The sequence below is a fragment of the Portunus trituberculatus genome, chromosome 48 (assembly GCF_017591435.1).
Source record: "Portunus trituberculatus isolate SZX2019 chromosome 48, ASM1759143v1, whole genome shotgun sequence".
NCBI classification, from domain to species: Eukaryota; Metazoa; Arthropoda; class Malacostraca; order Decapoda; family Portunidae; genus Portunus; species Portunus trituberculatus.
In genome coordinates, this window is record NC_059302.1 from 22,283,048 (window position 1) to 22,293,298 (window position 10,251).

Consider the following 10,251-nt stretch of genomic DNA (forward strand, 5'->3'; position numbering starts at 1 on the left):
GGTGTCTTCTTTGATAAACACATGCTGTTCGACACACACATAACAGAAATGACTAAGAAAGCCTTTGGCGTTTTGATGTTCATCAATAGAATAAAAGCGTTTTTCAGTAGTAAGGCCAGAAAGATTGTTAATCAAACACTTGTTCTCAGTCTTTTGAATTGATATGGGGTACTACAAATAAGTCACAGCTAAAAAGAGACCAGAAATTGTATAACTTCTCTGCTAAAGTGGCTGTGGGAGGAAGATCATGCTTCCCTATCCTAGAGGAACTAAAATGGCTAAACATAACCAAAACAATTCAATATGAACATTGTATATTCATGCACAACATAGTATCACATAGATATCCTAACTGGTTATTCAAATTAATCAGAGAAACAAGAGGGAACAAAATAATTTCTACACACCAAGAGCTAACACTGACTACGGCCAGAAATCAATGTTTATTAAAGGGCCACGAATATGGAACGCCTTGCCTCAAGAAGTTAAAGATATAACAAATGTCCACACATTTAGAAGAAGCCTCAGGGATCACATGCTGCACCATCATCTTCCTCTTGCATTCTAATATCTGTTTATCTTCTTGATCATACTTATTTTTTATTTTATAGTTTTACTTATTAGTTTTTATGTCCTTCCCGTAAATTTATTGCTTTATAAATTTGATTTACTGTTTTTAATCTCTTTCTTTGAGTATTTACTACTTCCAGTTTTAATCTTGTGTTTGTTTCACTTCTTATGTGTAAACTTTACCACTCATGTGAACTTGACTCATTATTCTTTTGTAGCCCTATCGCTGAATTTAGTATATACATGTGAGAAAAACCATTGTAATAATGGAATATGGCAATAAATTCTAAAAAATTCTCTCTCTCTCTCTCTCTCTCTCTCTCTCTCTCTCTCTCTCTCTCTCTCTCTCTCTCTCTAAACAAACCATTCTATACGTAACTGCAACTTTTCTACATTTACCCTCTCTCTTTCTCTCTCCTCTTTCAAACACCCCCCTCCCTTTCAAACCCTAATCTTTCTCCTCCTCTAGTCCCACTCTCACTTCCTCTCCCTCTCCTCTTTCTCTCATACCACCACCACCACCACCTCCACCATTACATCAGACACACGTTCCAGCTGCCCAGCTAAGCGAGTTTTATCCCGCTACTAATCTTGGCAGTGCTTTTAAAAACAATACCGAGCACTACAAGATATTGTTACGTTTCCGGCTGTGGGTTCCCGATATACAATGAAACTGATTAACTGATCTGACTGCGTAAAATAAATGGTAAGGAAAAATTGGATAAATGAATCTAACTGCGTTATTAAATATTAAGATAAATTAGGAGGAACACCACGTTTCGAAAAGCAACACTCCAGATTCGAATGATATTGTAAGAATTGAATGACCTTGGGAGTAACCAAACACCACGTAAAATATAGAGAACTGATTATTGATGGGATTTTAGGATACACTATTACAAATTACATATGACGAAGAATAATATGAATTAACGAAAGAAATATGATAACCTGAGACCTTCGGTGGGAAAACACAATAATCTGGCCAAAAGAATATAAATGCACGCGATAATAAATGAAATATGGAAATTACTTAGAAACACTATCATTCGTGGGTGATGAAGCTAACCTCACGAGAGCCTAACTTACGTTGTTAATAATACAGTATTGATATTTGCTGGAGATGACTTTTACAATAATAATATATATATAAATATACGAAGATACAAAATACTTAGCCCGACAGTGCCACTTTCACAAAGATAAAATGATACAATATACGAATATAGAGAATGCCAGGCCAGCTCCCCTCGGACCACACGTCCTGCCTAAGTCCCGTCTGATAAGCGTCTAAACACAATGAGGGCCTTACGGAGCCTGGAGATTCGTGGCGGGAAACTAGCCAATCAGCGGCTGCAACGAGTGAGGCAGGGTGGGTTGGACCCCACCTCCCCCCCTCACCCAGGCATAGGCACGTAGATTTTTCTCGAAGGTATACGAGGACAAAGCACCCTAAACCGTGGGAACACCACACGCGACCTTGGCATAGTGAACACATGAGAAAATATGAACCTATTACAATTAATAATAACCTATACATAACAATATATTGACTTTTTTATTGGCTTCAGTTTACGAGAAGAGAGAGGAGTGGAGGAGGAGGAGGATTAAAAGACGGAGTAGATGGAGGAACATCTACTAACAAGGAGGGGAGATTAGGAGGAGGAGGAATATACTAGAGAAATAGGAAATATAACACTATTTAGAGTAAAGAAGGGAGTTTTAGGAAGAGGAGTAGGAGCAGGAGAAGGAGAAGCAGCAGGAGGAGGAGGAGGAGGAGGAGGAGGAGGAGGAGGAGGAAAGGAGGAGGAGGAGGAGAAACATAACAGAGAAGGAGTAGGTACCGTACATTTTATGGTAGGGAAGGAAGTTTTAAGAAAAGGAGGAGGAGGAGGAGGAGGAGGAACATAACAGAGAAGGAGGAGATACTGTACTGTTTATAATAGGAAAAAAAGATCTAAAAAGAGGAAGAGGAGTAAGAGGAGGAGGAGGAGGAGGAGGAGGTGAAACATGAACATACTAGAGAATACTTTAAATAATAACAAGGAAAATACAAGGACTAATGAATGCAAGCGAGAGAGGATACTAGGAAGCAGGAGGGAAAAGAACTAAGAGGGTGTGGCTAGGAATGTATTAGGGAATGTCTTCTAGTTGAGGTTACACGACGTTTTACGGTTCTAGGAGGCAGACTAACTACATTTCTACAGTACCAGCAGGAGAAACAGTCTTGAGAACCCGCCTAATCATCTATATGGTCTTTGAAAGTAGTCGTGATCAGAAGCTGAACATTTCAAAAGGCTCTAGTTGAAGGTACACAGATTTCAAAGGGTGTTTTTACCATCCTTATGACAGATTAACAAGATTTCTATATTATAAACAGGAAAAACACTCGTGAGAACATGGCTATTCTTCTCTGTGACCTTTGAAAACAGTCATGGTGAGAGAGCAGAGCACTTTCAAATTATGTAGGTTTTTAAGTGTTTTTAACGTTTCTAGTGATAGACTAACAAGATTTCTTCATCATTAAGAAAAGAAACACCCATGAAAAGCAGGATGATCACCTCTGTGGCCTTAGAAAACAGTCGTGATGAAGTTACAAGGGGCTTTGAAGGTGCTTTTTACGGTTCTAGTGACAGATTAACATTATTACGAACATAAGAAACACTTTAGAAAAATAGCAGATCATTTTTGTGGCCTTTGAAAATAGTCGAAGTGAGAGAGCAAAGCGTTTCCAAATGCGGGCTGAGGGAGCAGGAACAAGTAAAGTAAGGAGATGGATAGAGGGAATGGCCTGTGGAGGAAAGATAGTGAGCAGTGTTTTGAAGGGCTTAGATGCTACAAGTAAAGAAGAAGATAGAGGAATAGTGGTGGATGTTTTTGTATTATTTGAAAGATTTGGTTGGCAAAATAACAAGAAACAAGAGATGGACAAAATAGTAAGTAAGTAAGCGCGTATGGCGGAGAGATACATAGAGGGTAGTATTTGCCAGATTGCTACCAGGAAGGAGGTAACAAACAAGACAGAGTAATGTCACAAAAACATAAAGCACAATATTTACTGAAGTGAATAAGAAGACAAGTTTTAGAAATGCAAGTTTAAGCATTACAAGTATGGCAAAATAGTAATATCATAGTTAAGATATACTTAAGATAATTATAAGGCACAACAATTAAAAAATAACTGAAAAAAAAGTATGGAAGAGTATTCTAAATGAAATGAACTCATATAACAAAAAAAAAGATGAATAACTGGAGTGAACTAAAGAATGTGAAGGTGAAGTAGTGTAAGACCAAATCGCTGCTTCGGGGTGGTGATGGTCGTGGTGGGGGACTGAAGCCGGCACGTGCTCATCCACAAGCTAAAAAGAAACCTGCCCTCACCCGCTTATTTTCTTAGTGATTTGCCACAAACGGACCATTAGTGGCTGCCGTTTTTCTCTCACGCGAACTACACATCCGTGCGTGAGGTTAGACCAGATCAGTTACCTTTGACTCCAGCAGCAGGTGTGGTCTTCTTACCTGCCTTTCCCTCTTTTGTACAGTCCTTGTGCTAACTCTTCCCTCCTTCCACACATTCACTCCCCTTATGGAAAAAGAATATTTGTATTATTATCATTAGCGTTATTCACTTTCTTAGTATCTTAAACCTTTTTTTCATTATTATACTCTTCCTCCACCTCCTCTTCGCCCTCCATCACAACAAAAAATTACACACACACACTCTCTCTCTCTCTCTCTCTCTCTCTCTCTCTCTCTCTCTCTCTCTCTCTCTCTCTCTCTCTCTCTCTCTCTCTCGCTAAAACACACACACACACACACACACACAAACAATCAGTCAGGTGCCAGGGTCGGTTGTCAGAGTCAGTCAGAAGTGTGGTTTTTAAGAGATGCCAGGGTCAGTTGCCACAGTCAGCCATGGTGGGGAGAGAAGGGAGGTGCTGTGCACTCACCTCCCCATCTCTCCCGGGGGAGTAAGGAGGCGCATACACGCCTGCCTTGCTCCCCTCAAGAAGAAGGAAGGCGCTGCGCACTCACCTCCCCTGGTCAAGTACAGTCGTGGTTAATAGTTTCTATAAATAGACGGGTTTCATGCTTAATTTAGGTAAACATTTAGTGTTTTTTTTCTGTAGCGGTGAGTTTTATATTATTAATAGAAAGAATACGAAGCACATTCTGATTCCAAGTAACCAGTAACACTTTCATAAAGAGTATATGCAAACAAAGTACATATGATTTTTTTTTTTTTTTTATAATCTGTGTGTCACCCTATATGGAAATACATCTGCCACTGTACATGACCTCAATAATCTTGTCATTTATTTTATTTTGGTTACCAAACATCAGACATCTGTATACAGCTGAAATTATCTGTTACTAACTTTAAAGGGTAAAAAATGTGTCTATCAGTAACTCTCTACAGCTTTTACATTTCGTGCGTATGGATTACTTCTAACTAATAAATAAGCTATAGTCACTCCGATAAAGAAAATTGGAAAATTGGATAGTCTTAACTTGTTTACCCACCCAAGAGTTAGTGCAATAGTTATTATCTTTACAGGATTTCCAGAACATGGGTCGCCATCGAGAATTCATAGGTAACCAGTATTTTACCTGCACCAAAAAAAAGAGCTGCATGCAAGCTTGATGGATGTGAATACACATATGCACCAAAATCAGGAAGTGGCCTTCATGCGGATCTTTTATGTTTGAAGGTCTCCAATAATTTTTAACCAAATTTTCATCATTAATACAGTTTTTGGTGCTGAATACGAATATGACATTCATTTTCTCGAGAAATGAAAGATAGTTACACAAAAAAAGGATTTAATGCGCACTACCTTGTGACACGCATTAATTCATGCAGTAGTAATTAACGGGAGCAACAATACCAAGTCGGGTGTCACGCGGCACGTTTGAGACGACCGTGGACAAGATGGATGTGAACTTCAACTTCCAGTAGTTATTTACCAATATTTTGACCGAAGAAGACGCTGTTTAATTTATGCAGAACTTTAACATCATAGAAAAGAGAAAAGGTGTAAAAAGAAACATCAAATGATAATTAAAAAGCCAAACGAAAGTGTATCGTGGATGTGTTAGAAGAGAGCTTGCCGTGATAAAGTTTCAGTGAGAAAAAACACTTGGCTTGATGGCAGTACCATTCCATTGAAGAAAATCATCGTCTTCATTTATTCCTGGGCAAAAGAGTATTCCAGTATTGAATACTGTAAGGACGAATTGAGGATATGTCGCGCTACTACTGTTGATTTCAACAATTACCTAAGAGAGGTGAGTGAACCTAACCTAACCTAACCTAACCTAACCTTACCTTACCTTACCTTACCTTACCTTACCGAACCTAACCTAACCTAACCCAACCCTAACCTAACCTAACCTTTTCAGATAAGTGCCTCATCTCTACTCGCTGCCACTACACCTATCGGGGGACCGGGAATGAGAGTTGAAATTGACGAGACTTGCTTCAGCAAACGAAAGTATGAAAAAGGAAGAATGCTGCCACAACAATGGGTATTTAGTGGTGTTTGTAGGGAAACACCACCGAATACCCACTGTCTTTCATTTCTCGAGAAAATGAATGTCATATTCGTATTCAGCACCAAAAACTGTACTAATGATGAAAATTTGGTTAGAAATTAGTGGCGACCTCTAAACATAAAAGACCCTTTCATGCAAAAGCCTATTATTGATCACCTGAAAAGGAAACATTTGGAAGAATACAACCCGGCAATTGATGAAGCAAAGGAAAAGCAAGTAAAGAAAAGAAAGCTTGAAGAGTCTGGGGTTAGCGATCGCTAACAATGAAAGCCGCAGATGAAAAAAGGATTGACCTGAGAGCTGAGTTTAGTCAGCGCATGGTTTCTGTGAAAACAGATCTATGTACACGACGAGGGCGCCACTTCATAGGTGTTAATTTCCAAGCCGTCGTCAATGGAAACTTGAAACTTATTACTGCTACCGTGAAGGAGATGACAGAACGAGCAACTGGTAGAGAAATCCGTGCAATGTTAATTTCTTCATTGCAGAAACTAGGGATAGAGGAACAGCAAATATATACCTTAACGACCGACAATGGCTCAAATGTAATAAAGGCAGCAAAGATCATGCGAGAAAATACAAGACAAACACCTGAGGATACTGAAGAGAGCTATGGAAGTGATGAGTATGATGATGAAGTGGATAACTTGAGTGAGGAAGAGATAAGTAGGGTGAGTGAATTAAATGAGACTCTAAGTGGAATAAAAACTGCAGCAGAAGGTGTGATTTCTGTAAGGTGTGCAGTTCACACACTTCAACTGTGTGTGCATGATGTCATCAGCTCTAATACTCGAATAAAGAAGGTTCTAGGGGCAGTGCGTAAAGTCGTAAACAAGACACACACACAGAACATGCGACTTATCTTCAAACAGAACAGAAAAGCTTTGCCAAAATTGGACTGTGATACTCGTTGGGGATCCACATACGATATGCTAGAGAGTGTGGTTGCCGGCAAACCATTTTTGGATCAAATAGCTTTGGCTAATGAGTCGCTCCTTCTGCTAGAAAACGAATGGGAAATTATCATGGATGTGCTACACAGTCTTAAGCCTATCTATGAAACAACAAAGACTCTGCAACTCAGAAATCTCGTTGCTGGGCAATTCTTGGGGGAATGGATGAAGTGCAAGGTTCTTCTCTCCAAGGAAGCAACAGTCACTTCACTTGCAGTACTTCAAGCTATGGAAAAGAGAGAGTAGGCACTCCTTAATAATGGAGCACTTCTTTCTGCTATATACTTAGATCCCAGATTTCAGTGTCTTCTTAGGCAACTACAGAAGATAGTAGCTCAACAACATCAATATGAATTGTGGAAGAGAATGTTAATGTTGGAATCTGAGAAAGAAACCAACAAGAGCAAGGAAATGGAAGAGTCTGATAATAAATAACACCGTGTGCATGAAGACAAAAGTACAACAATGTGATTAATCAGCTTCTGATTGCAAGTGACAAGAACAATGAAGAGTGTGGTGAGCGAGATAAGACTGATATGGATGGCATTAGGCAAGCAGTAAAGAACTTTGACAACTGTAAGAGGGTGGACAGAAATGAAGATATTTTCAGTGGTGGCAATGCCATCCACATCAGGATCTAAAGAGACTTGCACAAGTTGCATTGGCTCTTTCTGTCTCCCAAGTCAGTGTAGAGCGTACCTTTTCAGGTTTAAGGTATATCCTAGATGAACTGAGGCTAGGGCTGAAAGAAGATATAATTGAATCTATAATGTTTTTACGGTGCAACACTTAAGAAGTTGCTACACTGATGGCATATTCGGTGACCATGCAATGCCATGCAGCAAACAACAGCCAACAATCAACTTTTTTTTTTTTCATTTTCGTGTTTCTTATGATCAGTTTGAAATAAACACTCTCTCTTGTATGTGAAATGTTTCAGTGGGCCCTTAATAAATAATGAAAGGATAAGTATGTTTCAAATTATTTTTAATTTAAATCAACAAACAAATGAGGTTTAAGTTTTCTACATCATGTGAAATTTAATATTTTTGTTTATATGATATATATTCCTCTTCCTATAAAATGAAATAGTTCGCCCAAGATAATCTTTAGTTGATTCTAAGACATATTATGTATGTTCATACTACCGCACCTATTAGAACTGGAACTTTTTACTGTTAGTGAAAAGTTCCAGTTCTAATAGGTGCGGTAGTATGAACATACATAATATGTCTTAGAATCAACTAAAGATTATCTTGGGCGAACTATTTCATTTTATAGGAAGAGGAATATATATCATATAAACAAAAATATTAATACCTACTATATTTACAGTGATAAATAAATATACGTACTATATTTAAAAGGTATGTTCACTAACAAGAAAACTAAAACAGTTGTATGAACTTAATCTTCAGTCTCAATAAGGAAGTGTTTCCACAAGTACTTCATAAAATTGGTTAATTTTAGAGATGTAGCTTATGGCATTGGTACGATTTTGGGTACGAAATTCGGTACGAAATTGATTTTTTCGTACTAGTACGGTACGGTTTTTTGGTTACGGTACGAAATTACGGTACGGTATTTTTGAGCATGAGGAATCACGATATTTATTACGTACCGTACCGTACTGGCAGCCTTGCTTCTAAGGTAAAGATAACAACATATATTTGAATACATCACGAGTTCAATAAGAAGTATTGTTGCTGATTCCAATGTGAATGTTTAATAGCACAGCGGTAATTACATCAAACTGTGGACTGTTAAGTGAGTCTCAGACATGGAATACAAATAGTAATATTAGTCGTACTAGTAATAGTAGCAGTAGTAGTGGGTGAGATTACAGAACTCGACAAAGGAGGGCATTCCTTGGGTGTGAGGCCGCCTCAGGAAACCCTCCCTTCTCCTTGGTAACGTAACTATATCTATCTCTCCCTCTCTCCCTATCTCTATATTTCTATTTACATATTACTCTTGTAATCTCTCCATATAATTCAGTAATAATGCGGTCGTTAGTCAACCTCACTACAACAGCTATGGAATTCATCTTATATACCTAAAGAAATATATTATTTAAGAGGGTTGCTACTACTACTACTACTACTACAGCTGCTGCTACTACTACTACTACTACTACTACTACTACTACTACTACTACTACTACTACTACTACTATTACTATTACTACTACTACTACTACTACTACTACTACTACTACTACTAATGCTGTATTTTCTATTGCTCTTCCTGCTACTACTACTACTAACACTAATACTAATAGTAATATTAATACAAAAACAATAAAAAGAACAACAACAACAACTACTACTACTACTACTACTACAACTACTACTAATACTACTACAACTACTACAACAGCAACAACAACAACAACTACTACTACTACTACTACTACTACTACTACAACAACACCAGCAACTACTACAACTACTACTACTACTGCTAGTACTATTACTACTACTATCACCAAAGATGCGCCTGGGTGGTGATATGAGCCCTAATATGGGTACCACTATAAATAAAATTGCCTGCCCCGCTAATGGATGGAAGCTGGACAGCGCTTTCCATACACTTCAGGTATACCTGCAGGCGCTATACACGATGACATAAGAAAAAGTAGTAATTGTAGTAATGTAGTTGTATTCCATAACAAAAAGAAAAACTACTGCAAACTCTCTCTCTCTCTCTCTCTCTCTCTCTCTCTCTCTCTCTCTCTCTCTCTCTCTCTCTCTCTCTCTCTCTCTCTCTCTCTCTCTCTCTAATAATGATACTAACTGTGATCAATATCACAGTAATTTGTTTGAGTCACTTATTCACTTGTGCCTTTAAAATATTGTTGGCAGGTTGTCTTGAGAAATCATTATAATAATAACAGTAATACTGATAATATCATTATTATTTTTTATGATATCATTATTAGAAATAATAATAAAAACATTTATAGTATTAATATTGATAATAGTGATAATGATAATAATAATAGTGATACTAACAGTAATGATAATAATAATAATAATAATAATAATAATAATAATAATAATAATAATAATAATAATAATAATAATAATAATAATGATAATAATAAAAAAAATAATAATAAAATTGATATTTTTACTGTAATACTATTGTAGTAATGGTAATTAGTAATAAT

The 10,251-nt window shown here is 37.5% G+C and overlaps 1 protein-coding gene across 4 annotated transcripts in view; it reads left to right on the forward strand.

Annotated features, from left to right (window-relative positions):
- The window catches only part of LOC123498903 (neurensin-1-like), a 379,401-nt gene that overhangs the window by 222,356 nt on the left and 146,794 nt on the right, over positions 1-10,251 (forward strand). The window lies entirely within an intron of this gene.